Source organism: Lissotriton vulgaris, chromosome 7, assembly GCF_964263255.1.
Source record: "Lissotriton vulgaris chromosome 7, aLisVul1.2, whole genome shotgun sequence".
NCBI classification, from domain to species: domain Eukaryota; kingdom Metazoa; phylum Chordata; class Amphibia; order Caudata; family Salamandridae; genus Lissotriton; species Lissotriton vulgaris.
The window spans coordinates 1,149,956,151-1,149,973,891 of NC_141695.1; positions in this window are offsets into that span (position 1 = coordinate 1,149,956,151).

Genomic DNA, 17,741 nt, shown 5'->3' on the forward strand with positions numbered 1-17,741 from the left:
CCAGATGATTCATCAGGATCTTGCGAGCTATTGTCACTTCTGCTGCACTGTCTAGCATTGTCTGTGCCCACTCTCCGTTTTTCAGCTGTGTCCTCAGTATCCTGGGCATGTTTGATTATTTTAATACTTGCTACCTTCTTTCTTGGAAATTGTAATTTTTTACTTTGAGCATGTTCCTCATCTTTGGACTTGACGTGCTCTTCCCTGTGTTATGACCATCCTCTTCTTTCCGATTTCTGCGAGGAAGTCTGAAAAGATCGAGAGGGACGTGTATCAATATTTTGATATCTATCAGGTTTTTTCAAATTATCCCTATTTCTAAGGTTGTATCTTTTTTCAGAGGGCTCCCTTTGGGGAGACTTGTGTTCTCGGTTCGGAGTTCTTTCCCTCCGCCGAGGAGACCTTCCTCTGGACTGGAATCTTTTTTCTTTGGGAGTGGATTGTTTATTTCTGTCCCAGCTCTTTTTTGGAGTGTTTAGATTATTTTTAATAAATATCTTTTCAGGATTTTCAAGTAGTTGGTGTTTTACCGGTTTCCCACCCAAACTATCTCTACCTAGTTTTTCATAGGATTTTTCTATGATTCTGGAAAGTACAATTGGTTGGCTTGCTATATCTGTTTCTTTCAATTTTTGGCGGATCACCACAGATGATGCTTCTCCTTTTATGTTGGCAAATAATATAGCCGAGACCTGCTTGAAGTCTTTCAGTAATTTCATACCTAGAGTTAAAGCAGGTTCTGGAAGGTATTCATTTTGAATTTGTCTTAGTACATCTGGTATTACCGCCAGAGACGGAACACCATGTGTTTTTGTGTAAATGGAAGCAAAGACTGTGCCCCGAGTGTCACAGTCCTCCACATGAGGTGCGACCCCCATTGGAAGGCAGATAGTCAGAATTCTGTCTTTCTCACTAGGGGTAGCATTCGGGAATACTGCCTCTATTTGAGTTATTTTTTGTGCTAGCCAGAATGGAATTTGTTCCCATTTTGCGGGTGTTTTACCGAGACATGATTGTATGTTCTGTGGTGTAATTTTATTTGTGTTTCCCTGATGAGGGGGTCAGCTGTGGAATGTTAATAGCTGGTTGGACTGTTGCAGTCCGCATTACATATTGGACTAATTGTCTATGAATTTTAATTAGTACATTTAGGTGGGCTAAAAGTTCCTTGTCTGACATTTTTTCGATGTCTGGATGTGGTGTGTAGCTGGCTAGAACCGGCCACGTTGCTCCTGGTCTACCTAGTGGACCGAGCCTGGTGATGTGATCAGTATGTTTTAGGGCGCCTTTAAACCAGAGCAGGTGCTCTTGGTAATTTAATGGGTTTTCAACATCCTCGAAAGTAGTGTATTCATCCGGAGGTTCCTCTATTTTGTAATAGTGGAAATCGTGTGTTGTAGCGTTTGCCGCTGGAAAGTTTATCCATGAATAGAATACCTCTGTCTGCCGATATTCGTGTGCCTCTATCACAAATATGACTGTACCACCTCGTGATGTCAGTCCGTTATCTATACGTTTTAGAGTTATAGCTCTTCTTATGTTGACCGGAATGAGTATAGCATTCGGGTCATTCTGTAGGAGACTTGCGTCATCCTCTAGGAGTTGAGTTGCTATTCTAGCTGCCTCCCTATCGTCATCACTATCCACCATTTTTACTGGCAGAAAGGATTTTTGTTGCAGATCAAGTTTCAAGGAAACAAAAGATTAGGTGCACAATATTTTGGAACACTGTATCCTTCAACGTTGACTAAACCAAAAACTATACATAGGAATCTCTTCCTACTAAGTTCCGGCGGATTTTAACCTTTCACCCACTCCAGACGTCTATTGGAGTATTTACGGGAAAAAGGGTCTGTGTGAAAAAGCACGACTGAGTTACTCTAACGTCTTGCGTTAGTTTTATCGCCTTACCAAATGTTGGGCGCCATGTAGTGTAGTTCCTATTTTCCCAATAGGCTCTGCTCAGTGGAATAACATAAACAGCACTGTAGACGTAGGACTGAGGTCTTCTAGGTCTCTACTGACTATGTTAAACTTAATTTAGGTTTGCGCCAGCTAGCTCAGAGGTCACTGGAAACTTTCTTGAATGAATAGGGAGAGATCAGCTTGCCTGGCTCAGACAAGAAGGGATTCAGCTTCCGACAACCATATAACATGACAACTTTGCTCCCCCAGAATAAGAGTAAATCTCTAGAGTCGTGTGAAAACAATAGACAGCTATTTCACTCAGTCAGTAGGGCGTTCTTAGTTTCACGAGAGTGCAGAGAAGAGAGAGACGGGCATTTTCAATAAAAGATATTATTTGTTGAGCAGTCTTCCTTCTCATGCAAGCGAAATGAATTGCCACAATTGCAATACTCAATATAAAGTAAAGTACGTACAGTAAAAGGAGTATTATGAAATAATACTGTAAAAGCATTGATATGGTTTCTTAGCCATAAGACACTTTAAAATGGATAAAATATATACATACATATATACATTAACTAACGTGCTCAAATGGTGCTTCTAAAATACGCCTACCCCGGTGTACTTGACCTAAGCCTAATACGTGGAAAGGAGTAAGTAAGTGGCAGTTTAAGTTAAATAGGTTTTGCCAAGAATCTGATTCAAGAATTCTCTCTAAGGGTTTAGTCAGCACTGTACCTTGGGAATAGAATGTAGGAGGTCTGGTATCTCTCTCTCAGGACTCGATATCCCAGTCACCCGCAAGGGTAGGCTGGAAACGCCGGAGCTGGATTTTCTCGGCAGGAGAATAGACAGCGTCTTTCTCAGCGCGTCAAAGAGGAGGGGCAGCGTCCGTGGGCTTTTCGCATCAGCTGGGCTCTCGGAAAGTAGATAGCTGCTCTGCTCCAAAACCACCACCGTGTGCTTGCTTAAGGCAACGTTGGTATATTTATACCTGAAAGGTGCCGAGTTTGACGTAAGGTTTGGACATAAGACGTCAATAAAGATGTCACTAAGAACGGGCCGTTCTTACAGTGCTCGCAGGAGTTCTATTACAAATCAAAACAAAGCAAGTGGGGATTTCCCAGGTTGCTGGAGGTTTGGTGTGTTGAAAGAACTCCTTGTGCTTTCTAGGAATCCAAGGAAGTAGCTTTTGCCGTGCCTTGGACAGCAAGGGCGATTTACTGAAATATGGATCTGATTCTTATGCCATTATATGGATATTATTGATTATGATTATTGATTATGAAGGGCATAGAATAGAAATATTGATTCAGGTTCCTAGATAAAAACAATATAAGAGGGAAGTGAATAGCTGAGTCGGGGAGAGTGCAGCACACTTTAATGACTGATGTTCTATCCTCGGAAGAGGCATTGAGAAATGTTGAATAACATAGGCCAGGTCACCTAGAATTACAACCAGAACTAAAACCAGAACTAGTAGCCAAGGATTAATCGGAGTGGGGGGTTTAAGTAAGTCAGCCCACTACACTGGGTAGTCATGGACATTGTGTGTTCATAGTGGATATTAAGAAGTTGCAGCCAAGCATTTGCATAAAGAATCTTTGGAACAGAGACGGTTCCTATATGTATAGGGATATTAAGTATATCTATGTTTTGTCACTTTGTATTTGTTGATGTATGTTGTTTTTTTGTAGAGTTATGTGTATATTTATTTGAAAAAAATATGTTTTGTTGTGTATCGTGAATATATATTTGTTGTGTTACTGTTACATGTACATACACTGATTCTTAGACCCTAGTTTATGAGTTTGGGGGTTTGCTTTGTAAAAACATTAATAAATAATACTTTGGAAGTCTTTACCAGACCAGTGACCAATTAATAAACTTACTGGCTAATTTGAACAACTATTGATTCTCCCATGTGACCAATTTTTTCTGTTTCATTGAGTTTTTGCCCAGGTCCAAGTGGGTTTAGAAGGGCTAACCCCTATTGTTTTATGCATGTTTATACATATTGAGCTGGTTTAGACACACTTCTAAAGCCAAGGCCACAAGTAGGTTTAATCACCTAGATTTTATTCTTGAAAAGCGGGAAATCACCAGGAATTGGAAGGCCGCCAGGAGACCCCAGGTGGCGGTATGGTGAAGGAAAGTAGAAAGATGGATGGCTATGAAAGTGGAGTGCTGCTCTGAGAGGCTAGATGTGGACGAGGGTCACTGAATATGGTCATGGCCTGGGAGGCGCTAGTAGATTGTGTAAAAGATCCATATCCCCGTCACCAGGGGCATCACCAGGTACTCCTAGGAGTGGCTCATTCTTTGTGTGGCTGATTTACATAAGACACAAGCTGCTGAGGCAGATGCTCTGATAGACCTGTAAAGATCCACTCCAACACAGTTAGTGAAGATAAATATCTTCATTGGTAAGATGCAATGACAGGTACAACCAGCTCTTCCTTCTAGCTTCTCAGCCCCAACTACTTCTTCCTTCAAAGAGTAACATTCCATCCTGGCAATGAGCCTTAAATTTCTTTTTGATTGAGAAAACTCTACAAGACCGCCACTGGATCGAAAGCTTAGATTGATGGTTATTGGGACTGATCACACTGAGAATATTTAAACAGAAACACCAACATAAGCTGTGAATATAAGGGGTACAACTGAGGGAGGTGGGTGGACACTGTGGGGTGGGATTACAAAGTTAATACAGATGCTATTATGCCAATGGGGAGATTATTGTATTTGACACACCTGGTTGTTGTTTGGATATGATAAACATCAATAACATTTGTTTAAAAGAAATGAGCAATACCTTTTATACATAAATCTGTACAACAGTAATAAAGCCTCCTAGCCAGCAAGATATCCAACCATCCTTCAAATATATCAGCTCTGAACATGATCTAGTTTAGGATTATCAGCTCTTACATGCCTCTATGCTTTAGTCTGCCTAATCACTTTGGCTCTGGTACCTTAGAACAACTGCAAACTGTCTGCACTGCTGCAATCGGTTAACTAGCCCTTAACCGTCCATCCATGCTGCTGCTTTTTCAATGGAGCTTCTGGTAGATCCCAGTGCTCTCCCTGATTACACACTACCTTACAGACAATAGTTAACTCTGTTAGCTTTAGAGTGGTCTTCCCTCAAACGTATTGCCTGTTTCTCTCCATTTTTAATGGAATTAGTTTGTGCTGGCCTTAGGACTCTGCATTCACTCATAACAAAAGCCCTTAGTACATCTCACCCACCTCATGCTTAATACATGGGATCCCCTGTTTCACATTTAGGAAGGGAATGGTTCTAGTTTCTATACAGGAACATCCATTGTATGTGTGTTATGTGTAAAAAAAAAAGGCAGGTCTTGCGCCTAGGAATAAAATATATGTGAGAAAACTGAAAGTGAAGACATATAAAAATATAAATATAGGAAGTGCCTCACGTAAGTAACCAATAGGGAGCCAATTGGTAGGTTCTCCCAATTTGCTCACTTTATCGTCATCTGCAGCTTTTCTATACATACAGAGGAAACATCACCTGAACAAGATCAGGATGATTTTGTGGGTGTGTTTTCTATATATTTCTATTATGTACATCACACATCTCAATATTAACCTCTCTGGCCCTCATATAGAGAGGAGAAAATTCTTCCTCACAAGAAAATCTTATTACGAATGAGTTGCATGCGGCACAGAGCAACCATCTTTAATTTTTATGCCCACACTCATGATGAAAAACAGCATACCATGTTTTGACCATTACTATGTGCCGCACTCAACTAATTTTTAATACATTTTTCTAGTGAGGAAGAGTTTTTTCCTCCCTATATGGGAGTGCCTTAAAGTCCCCCTTTTTACCTATTGATCACCCCTAAAGCAGGCCCTAGATGGCCCATTGAGTAGGGTGAATTGCAATAAAAAGGTTTGACATGTACTTTTAAGTTTTTAAATGTCCTGGTGGTGAAAAACCCCTCCATTTATATTTCACTACTGTGAGGCCTACCTGTCCCTTAGAATACCATTGGGTTGCCTTATTACATTTAATATGTGCTAACGTTTGACTGGGGACAGATAGGAATTTCATGTTTGGTATCTATGAAATAGTATTAAATATCCTCTTTAACGGTAAAGTAGGATTTTAAATTACAATTTTGAAAATACCATTTTATAAAGTTGGCATTTTCCTGCCCATAATCTTTTGGTGCCTGCAGCTTGTCTTAGGTCACATGACTGGGTGTAACTGGTAGTTAGACTTTGTGAATTCCTCGAAGACAGTCACACAATAGAACGGGCTGTCTTCCGGGAGGATGTGGGGCTGAGCTGGGCAAAGCCCCACTTGCAACTGAATAAGCTGTGCTCTGCCTTCACACAAAGGGCTTGTCACCACTGTATTGTTCCTACAGCCAGCTGGGAGCCAGGTCAGAGGAATCAGAAAAATCCAAGCACTTCAATGAGAAACCCCTAGAAACGTCTCCTAAACTTCAAAGAAAGCACAGGTATAAATATAGAACCATCAGACCCACTCTTCAGTTCTTGTTCTGGACCTGCAAAAGTACTCGGAGAAGACTGCCTGCTGTGTGCACCACAAAACTTCTTTACTGCAACTGGATGGATTGCTTTGGTGTCTGGGGTCTGCCTTGAACCCTCAGAGGCCTGCCTTGCTATTGAGTCCTGCTTCTTTACTTGTACCCATAGACCCAACGAGCTAGTGTGCTGACCTCATAATCAGTGCCACAGAGCCACAGGGACATAACAGGCTCACACCATCAGGAACCCACAGTTGGACCCAGCCTGAATGAGTCCTAACCTCCAAGTGGTGCCCCTCAGGTCCCAGGCTCTTGGTGGTGGTCACAAAGGAGCCCAGATAGCCAAAATTCAAACATATGTACTTTTTGGCATAAAAACAGTTCTGAGATCAAAGGGAAGACCGGACCCAACCTGCACTGAGATCCCCCTAACTTGCATCGCCAGTCGGCCTATAGTCTCAACTGCTCCAGCTACGTTCTTCTCTGCAGCAGCAAATCCTGTTAAGCCGTCCTTCGCCAAAGGGGTATTTTGCCTCCTGGAACTCTCTTCAACTGCAACCTAATGTCATGTCCCACTGGAGATTTCAGACTTCCAAAAAAGTGACTAATTCCAAGTCTGGAAATCTTCACCACAATGTAGTTCAGCAGCTCCCTAGCAATGAATTCTCCTTCCTTGGAAACCTCCTGTAGTCTTATACCACTGAACTTTTATCTTCTCAGAACTTTTTCTTCAAACTTTCTTGTAAGGCAAAAGTTAAACGCTGATCATGCATAATCTACTACTTGTTTCCGACACACGTTCCATCATGGTCACCTATATTTTTTTACTTTGACCCAGTCTCAATCGACCAGATATCCACGTTTGGAACTTTGATCTTTTTAGGCACAAGATTTTACTTAAAACTTTAAAAATTCATAACAACAGAACTACCAATTGGATTTTTGTAATTTTGGTGTCAAATAATTTATTATAGTGTACTCTATTTTTTAAATTGGTGTGGGATTTGTCTTATGTTGTGCTATCACTTTATTATTGTTTGTGTTCTGCATAAAAGGTTTTCATATTGCCTCTAAATTAAACCTGACTTTTTTTTGTGCCAAGCTACACAGTGCTAAGCACAGGTTAATGTTGTGACTTTTTGTAGTTCATCCTTCCAAGGATTGTGGCTGTTGCTTGACCAGGGCTTCTATCCCAGTCAACCAACAATCCAATTTCTCATAGCAATGGCTTGCAAATATTGGTAATATTCCTGATAGTCTAGCATGTAAAGCTAAAGTCCATAATGCAGTGTAAGAGAGGATGTTGTCTTCAAGAATAGAGGAGGTAATGTTTCCCTTAAGATAAGATTCAAAACAGCATTTCAAATAGAAATCAATAAGAATAAGCTTTGACTAAAAAAGGATTGAGATCAGTCATTTGGAAAAATTCAAGGTATATCAAAATATTAAAGTACAATACAGACGGTAACAATATATCAAAGTCAATTTAAATCTTTATATATAAAAACGAATGTATGTCTGTCTGTTTGTCCTTTATGCATTACTACACCATTCATCCGATCGGCATGAAACTTTGGGAAGTTGTTGAGTACACTTCTGCGAAGGTTTCTGGCAAAAAAAAAAAATGTTAAATATCTGCCCCCCCCCCGGCCTCCCAGGGCCCACATAATCTTACCAATACTGAATGTATACAGTTTCCAGTGCGACTCGCTTTTGCAATGACCATCAACAAAGCACAAGTACAATCGCTGCAAGTGTGTGGATTATATTTGGAGAATCTGTGCTTCTCACATGGACAACTGTATGTGGCCAGCTCACGCGTCGGAAAACCTTCTGATTTATTCATTTACGCACCAGACGGAAAACCAAAAAATACTGATTATCCACAAGCACTCGAACAAATAAACAGAATTAAAAAAACACTTTAAAATGTTTTCCATATTAAAATGAATGAGTTTCAATAAAAATGACACAATGTAAATTGAATGTTATCATAACAAGTTTCCTTAAATTTCCTTTTTTCGGAGATCGCAGCAACGCGCGACGGGTAAGCTAGTGCATAATATTTCAGTTGTAAGCAAAATAAGCTCAAGAATCAATTAAAATAAATAGAGCATGGACAAAATGTGAGCAAATATAACAGCATATCATCTTATCATAATTCAGCATTATAAAACGTAATTTAACAACCATCCTAGCAGTATTCCCCTAAATTAATATTGATGAATCTCCTCTGTGGTAAAACATATAGGTTAGGGTATAGAGACAAAATATCGACTCCAAAATATCGACTGGACATAATATCGAGTTTAAAATATAGACTGGACAAAATATCGACTGGACATAATATCGACTACAAAAATATCGTTTTTCAGGTAAGTGAAGTAATATCGACTGTATAAAATATAGATAGCAAAAATATCGATTTTTTAATAATATATAATATTTTATAGTGTATTTTTATGTAATAATATGTGTGAATAGTGTGTATTAATGTTATAAAATATTTTATTACATGAATTTTGTTTTGATAATAATTGCGTAATGTAATTCTGTAGCGGGTTGTGGGTTTATAGGGGAATAGGGTGGGAAGTAATTTAATAATAATTAATTAATTAATATATGTTTGTTAATATTTTTAATTAATAATTAATTGATAATTAATTAATATTAATTAGTTAATTAATTAATATAATTTTGAATATATTTTGTATTAGTAAATAATTGTTAATTAATTAATTGTAATTAGTTAATTACATTAATTAGAGTACATTTTTTATATATATAATTTTGTGTTATTTTTAAGTAATTAATTTTGATAAAATAATATTAATTATTAAAATAATTACACCTAATGTTGTAATATATTTACTTTATTGTTATTGTTAATTAATAATTAATTGGTAATTAAATAATATTGATACATTTTGGGTAAAGGAGCATTTTTAGGGTTCAGGGTCAGTTTTCAGTTCATGGGTAAAGGGGTATTTTTAGGGTTCAGGGTCAGTTTTCAGTTCATGGGTAAAGGGGTATTTTTAGGGTTCAGGGTCAGTTTTCAGGTCATGGGTAAAGGGGTATTTTTAGGGTTCAGGGTCAGTTTTCAGTTCATGGGTAAAGGGGTATTTTTAGGGTTCAGGGTCAGTTTTCAGTTCATGGGTAAAGGGGTATTTTTAGGGTTCAGGGTCAGTTTTCAGGTCATGGGTAAAGGGGTATTTTTAGGGTTCAGGGTCAGTTTTCAGGTCATGGGTAAAGGGGTATTTTTAGGGTTCAGGGTCAGTTTTCAGGTCATGGGTAAAGGGGTATTTTTAGGGTTCAGGGTCAGTTTTCAGGTCATGGGTAAAGGGGTATTTTTAGGGTTCAGGGTCAGTTTTCAGTTCATGGGTAAAGGGGTATTTTTAGGGTTTAGGGTCAGTTTTCAGGTCATGGGTAAAGGGGTATTTTTAGGGTTCAGAGTCAGTTTTCAGGTCATGGGTAAAGGGGTATTTTTAGGGTTCAGGGTCAGTTTTGGGTTTTTGGGTAAAGGGGTATTTTTAGGGTTCAGGGTCAGTTTTGGGTTTTTGGGTAAAGGGGTATTTTTAGGGTTCAGGGTCAACAAATCAGATTTTAAAAAATTATTTTTATTATTTTCATTTATTATTTTATTATTATAATTTAATTTAAGTCGTTTTAAGTATATTTTAGTAATTAACATTTTATATTAATTTAATTTAACACTGTTTTTAATAAAGTCGATATTTTTTACATCTATATTTTTGTTAACGATATTTTGTACTCGGTATTTTTGTACTTACCTGTTTGTAGATACAAACTCGATATTTTGACTGTCGATATTTTGTCCACGATATTTTGGCAAGTCGATATTTTGTCAGTCGATATTATTTCAGTGATCCATAGGTTAGTCTGCTCCTTAATAATATTTTCAAATATCACTCTCATACGTGTTCCTTTGCATGTGAAGACCTTGTCCTCTCCTAAAGATTTCTTGTCAATAACCTGCACTGACTTGTAGTTTTGTTTCTGATCACTTTCAAGTCGCACCCCCAGAAGTAGTGATCATCCTCCTCAGGGGTAGGGGAAGGAGGGGAAAGTGCCCAGCCTTTGATTCTTCTGGCTGCAGTAGGGTACTACTCATGAAATACAGGAACCCTATGTCAAGGGTCCAGAGACCTGGTAGGTGTTTGTATGGTCACTGCTTACTCAATCAGTGTGTACCAAAAATATGTAAGAAAGAAAAATTTCTTTCTAGAGTCCCCTCACTCACCGGGGTTGCCCCACGGTGACATGCTTCATCATTGGGGCCATCCCAGTTCTCTACGAAAAGGGGCGTGCTGCGACAAGGCGACTACGCTGGAGCACTGGTTTTGTGAGATGACTATGTGTGGTGCAAGTGTGGTGATGGTGGAGTGGGTGTGGGAAAAAACCCTAAACCCAATGAGCAAGACCGATCTAGTTTTCCTTGATCTAAACATTCATGCTGAGTCAGGCAGACTGGTGACAACAACCCATTTTAAAGAGACAGCAAGGAACTGCCTCTTGACCTTTGACAGTTTTCACCCTCGCCATCTCAAGCAAAACCTGCCATTTGGGCAATTCCTCCGTTTGCGCAGGAACTGCAGCAAAAAATCCGACTACCTAACCCAAGCGGAAGACTTAAGCAACAAGCTGAGATACAGAAAATACCCAAATAAACTGATCAAAGAGGCTAAAAAACGGGCGGCTAACAACAATAGGGAAGCACTTTTAGAACCCAAAGAGAGAACACAACCTGAGGACAAAAAAACGATCTGTATCACCACGTACAATCAAGTCTCTGACAGTGTGTCCAAAATAATCAAAAAACATTGGCCAATACTTAACAGCGGCGGCCTTCACATACCTACTCCCATGTTCAGTCATAGGCGGGGTAAAAATTTGAAGGATTATTTGGTACATACCCGTCCCACACCAATAACCCAGACAGTAAGATCCCAACCACTACCTGATGGTCATTTTCCATGCAACAATTGTAGTGTTTGTCATTTGACTTCCCCAACCAAAAACGTAATCTTCAACAACACTACGAGATGGGAACTCAAGGGATTTTCCAATTGCAATACCAGTGGGGTTGTGTACTTGATAACCTGCACGTGCAACCTTCACTATGTAGGAATGACCACTAGAAAGGTCAGTACTCGCATAGTGGAGCACAGAAGTAACATCAGGTGCAAGCGAGCCACTACAAGAATGACCACCCACTTCATTGAACAGAACCATACACCTAATGATTTAACCTGGGTGGTCATAGAAACAGTGAAAAACAAAGACAATCAGGAACGAATCCTCCATGAAAAAGAACAAAGATGGGTGTTTCGTCTACATACGGACACCCAAGGACTTAATGATGAAATCCCATGGGGAGCCTTTCGCCCATAGACCAATATTTTTAATGAATTGACTTGGGATGGTATGAACCACAACTGAATAAATATTATGGTAATACTGCCCCCCAAAAAAACAAACCCTATCACCATGAATACCTTTTTCCACAATATCAGTAGACCCAGCACAGCCTTCCCAAGCAAAGATAGGTACTAGCCCCCTATCTATCAAATGCTAAAATACCCGTTTTTTCAAGAATAAGCCTAGTCATTCTAAAGAACTTCATCCACCCGAGAAAAAACCTGTGTTCTAAATTAGTGTATTAAAATGCCCCAGTTCACAGTATCACTCTAAAATACTTTTTTTCCCTAAACCCGGCAACATTCGGTAGTAATTCCTACTTTTTGCTAACACTCGCGCCGAGCGCGATCACATCCCACCAAGATGGCCGCCCCGAGTGAGCGCTCTAGCTTAACAGAGGTTTCCCGGCAACCCGGAAGCTCGCGCGTTCTAAATACACCACGAGCCCGGGTTTAGATCAGTATGCGGTCGGGTGAGGAAGCACCAGGTAGTACCGAGCGGGTTTGCCGATAGGAAGTAAGTGTATGAACTACGCTAGATTGCAAGGAAACCGGCAATTTTAAACGGGCAAACAGGAAGGAGCCTTCTAACTCTAAACCTTGATAATCCTTTTTCAGCAATGTTTCCACGAGGCGTTCCTGCCCTTGCCTAAGACCATGGGGTGTAATCATACACTCTTTTATGTAAATATAACCATCTGCCATATTATTTCGTGTGTATGTGTTGTGTGTCTTGTCAATAGTCACATTAAGTCTATATGTTTTGTGTGTGAAACCACTAAACCACTTTATTCACAGTGATTTATTTTTCTACACCGGTTTGAAAACCAGCACGCATCATTATGATGCCAAGGGCACACTCACGCCCTAGTTGGAGTGAGATGCATGTGAGTTGTTCCCCTTCTTGGAAGGGGTTGTCCATCATTTAACAACTGTTATTCTATTTTACAGAAATCGAAGTGAAAATACAAAACGTATGTACAACAACACGCATGTTTTATTAACAACAGCGTTCATTGTAAATAAGTAGTTTTTAGCAACACTTTTTCATCTGAAACAGGAGTGGCAATACAGGGCTGGACCCTGTATGGTCCTGAAGAAAAGCTTGGGGGAGCTTGAAACATGTTGACCTTGACACTGATCTAGCTCAGTAAAAGTTGGAATACAGTGTTACCCCTTTTTAATTTTTTATACCACACTAGGAGCAAAATAAATTGTTGAGGCCCACTAGCACGGTATTTTTAAATTCCACACCCACTCCACCATCACCACACTTGCACCACACATAGTCATCTCACAAAACCAGTGCTCCAGCGTAGTCGCCTTGTCGCAGCACGGCCCTTTTCGTAGAGAACTGGGATGGCCCCAATGATGAAGCATGTCACCGTGGGGCAACCCCGGTGAGTGAGGGGACTCTAGAAAGAAATTTTTCTTTCTTACATATTTTTGGTACACACTGATTGAGTAAGCAGTGACCATACAAACACCTACCAGGTCTCTGGACCCTTGACATAGGGTTCCTGTATTTCATACACAGACTGGAGGCCGACCTGGTCTAGTTTAACCTCCTTCTCCCTCCTTTTTTGTTTATGTAGGGTACTACTCACCAGTTCTTTTGGGTGCACTTTCTTATTTTATTTGCCTGTGTTTGCAATGTACTAAGTAGGTGAGTAGATCATCCCTGATGTTAGATGATGCTAGTGCTCCTAATCTTGGAATATGGGGGAATCAAGTTTGAATCTTGGTCTATAAAAGAAAAAAATGTTGTTGTTCTACTTGCTGTGCAAATGGTAAACAAAAGTTTCATTTTCTCTGCTAAAAAATGGGGAATTGCAGGGCACGTTTATGTCAAAGTAACTCAGCTGAGCAAATCACCTTGCTGTGCTTCATTTCAGGCAAAAAGAGCAGGTATACACCGTATTTATCCCAATATGGTGCATTCCTGTCCTTTTAACAGTCTGGAGCACAATGGGCTGCGTAGCAGAAATAGAGGCACAATTGCACCATGGTGCAAGGATGCCTCCATTGCATGCAAGATTGTTTTTGTGCAAGAAAGGCCAGCTTCCTGCACAAAAACTCCCCTGAGGAATATTCCTCTAGCTATGTGCAGCACACATGGAAAGAGGACATACCGAGGAGAAATAAAGGTATTTTTCTCTAGTTATGCTGCCCCGTGTCCACTGACACTGTGGGCCAGCCCTGTCTTTTTAATGAAGCACACTTTGCATTTTGGAAGTTGTTGTTTCAAAATTTACCTTCACACATAATAACCCCTTGGGCGCGGCCGCGATTCTGCGCCTGTGCGGCACTTTTATTGAGTGGGCGGGTTCATGACAGCCCCCAGCCGTCATCAGCACATGAGCACCGTGATGCATGACGGCCAGGGGCCATCATCAGCATGGAAGGGGTTAAATGCAAGCATACTAATTGTTATGGATATGAATATGTCTCATCTTTTTCATTTTTTATTTATTTCTACACATAAAAACAGACAGAAAATAATCTGGTTTCCTGGCGGTATTTACTTCTAAAAATGTGGAAATTCAAAAATGCTATTTTTTGTGTCTAGCCTATCTTTTCAATTTTGACTGTCAGGCTAATATTTAAACACATTGAAAGCATAGGGTGATAAAATGTAATTTTCTGATAAAGATTTAACAGCTTCAGATGTGCACAAGGTCTAGTACAGCAATTTCAGTGTTTTCGGGTGAAAGTGCTGTTTTTATATGTCACTACTTAGTGAAACAAAACCTTGCAGACATCGAAGTGTGAGTGTACAATTATAATCAGGCAGTAAATGTGGAAATGTAATATACTAAATGCCGCTTAACTTTTTTTTAACCCTGCAACACCAATTATGGATAAATGTTAATAAAATGCGAAACATATGAACAAATGCAGATAGATATGCCAAAAAGAAAATACCATAAAATCGAGAGTTCTAGGTATAACATCAAGCGAAAATGTGCAGAAAAAAAACGAATTTAAACAAAACAAATCTAACAGTGTAATATTCTTTCTTCTTTTCACATCAGTCGTAACCCGTACTATAATTGCATATTTATTTGTTTGCAAAGACAAAACGAAGAGACTATGAGGGCCGTGCAGAAACCCTAATATCCCCTGCTGTATGGTATTAAGGTAAGCAGTGAGCTGGTGCATGGTCCAACATATGTGTAGCGCAAACCTGCATAAAACTGCTCAATTCACGCAAAAACGAAAGCAGAACCATAATTTACTGGAAAATAATATGCAGTTTCCACGGAGAAACAGTTAACACCACCTAGTTGGCAAATAATATCACCACATTTTAACGAATCAAATAATAGTGCATCTGAATGCAATAAAGGGGGTGTTGACTGAAAACGAGGCTTGGATCCCTAGCACTTGTTTTACATTGTGGCAGTAATGGTTGGTGCGTCACCAGCAAATGCTTTCTTTTGGTAGTGCCACTATGGTTATACTTACAGTAAACTGCGATAATTTAATCTATAGGTTCCTCTTTAATCCACCCCTGTTTTCTGGTTTTTCATCTCTCACCCTGTCTCTTTCCTGAATTTTTTTGTTTCTCCAATCTCCATTTCTACCGCAATTTTTTCACTTCTCTTCGCCTTTTCACCCCTCGTTTGTTGTCCTTCCTGTGAATATTATTTTTTCTTTTTCTATCCTTGTTTACTGCCATCTCCTGACCCCTTCTCTTTGTCTCGGCCTACCTTCCTTTTGTCTGCTTCCTTGTTTATCTTACAGATCCGCAGTGACATTTGGTCCCATTATCAGCTTCACAGGCTGATAATAGAGAACAGAGGGCTTTCACCTTATCAGTCCTTTGAGACAGAAAGGAAAGAGACAGACAAACACGTTTATGAAAAGCGTCCAAGCACAGATGTACCGCTTGCCCATTGCCTGGCTTTGAGTTTGTGGTGCAGGGACGATTAACACAAGGAAACAACTAGGGTTTCAGGGAGCATTGAGTGCAGGTTTCTGTAGATTTCATCACATATTCCGTCAAATGATCCTACTGGTAATGTATTGTGAAGGAAATGAGATGTGTTTCGTGTTAGTGCTGGTCACTCTGGTGCTGTAGACAAAACCTTCCTTCAAATCTCTCTGAAATTGATATAAAGCTGCCTCAACACTCTGGTGGGATTCTACTGTAATCAGAGCCCTTAGACAGGCCGACCAGGATCTAGAAGGGGAAGAGTTTGTCCTTTGGAATCCTACTTATGACGTCCCCCTGGGATCACTTGTCCTCCGATGACCTACAAGAACCAACGGTAAGGGCATGGTGTACATCTGAGAGCGCATGAAGGGGCTTATTTACAAGCCCCGTGTGCCGCCGATGCTTTTTTTTCTTTGTGACGCACGGGCGGTGCACTTTTCTGTCCCATATTTACAAGGACAAGAAAAGCCACCATGTGTGGCTTTTCCTGTCCTTGCAAATACGGCCCCTTTTGCACGCAGCACTTACCGTTTAAGGGGAGTTCTCTGGGTGTTGCTGTGGGTGCAACCACACAACTACCATGGAACCGGTCACCTTTCCAGATTTACGAGAAATCGTAAACCTGGAAATGCAACTGAATGCTACGCTTCCCCAGGGGAGGCGTAGTGAGGCGCCACAAAGAGAATTGTATTAATTTCTCCTTGATTTTTTCCCCTCTTTCTATGCATGCTGCAGAAGCGGACAGAACGAGGAAATCACTGCTTATGATTGTTTATGTGTAGGAAAGTGTCCCTTCCTGCACATAAACAATGAATGAATGAATGAATGAATAAAAGCTTTGTAGAGCGCAAACTTAGCCCAGGGGTGTCAAGGAACAGTGGAAAGGGATCAGGCTACAGAGATGCCCATAGGTAAAAGGGCTTACAGATTCAAGCTGGTGAAGAGCCAGGTCTTCAAGGCCTTACCGAACGAAGAATGGGAAGAGGGAGGGAATTCCACAATTTAGCTGCCGCCAGTGGAAAGGCCCCGCCCCCGCCATATGGCTTTCCTGAACCTAGGAACTATTACCAGATTCTTGCTATATGATCTTAGCTGCTTGCCGGGGACATATTTCCAAAACCTTTTTTTATGCCTTCTTACCTCATTTTGTAGAAGGCCTTGTGCACCAGGCACAGGGCTTTAAATACAATTCTCCGATCCAGCTGAAGCCAGTGCAGATTTCTGATGGTTGCTGAGACAGAGTGGTATTTGGGAAGGCCCATCACCAGCCTGGCAGCGGCATTCTGCACTAGTTGAAGTCGATGCACGAGCCCCTTATATCATTTAAAAAAATGAAGCTTTACAAGTTCTATGTGTGCAAATGCAGCACACACAGAAATTGAAAAACGCCATTTCAGATTGTTTATGTTCAGTAATGGACATCTTTGTGCACATAAACATTCATCCCCGTGACGCAGGCATCCTCGCACCATGGTGCAAGGGTGCCTGGGTCAGCGCATGGCAGCTAATTGTGCACCAGCATAGGGGAGATCAAAGGGATCTGTTATATCCTCGTAGATATGAAGCATCCCTGTGCTTTGCAGCGTGGCGCAGCCAAAGGGCTTGTGGTGCAGCACTACAGCACTTTCTTATATAGGAGTCCCAAACTGTCCTTCCAAAGCTCTCTTCCTCTTTTGGGTCTACAAGTGTAAACTAATATCTTAGGGAGAAAGAGCGAGGGAGCACATTTTTATTACAAGTCACGTTTAAGGAGGACAGAGGGTGACAATGCTACCCAAGAGGTCTTCCTGTTAGCATCTGGTACTTGGTGTATTGTCCCCTTTGTGTCTTACACAGTCACCAGCAGATACTGACCCTCTGTTGATGCAGTTTTCTTCCAATGGCCATGGTGAGTGAAGAAGCATTTTGCAGACACAGCATTAAAGATAA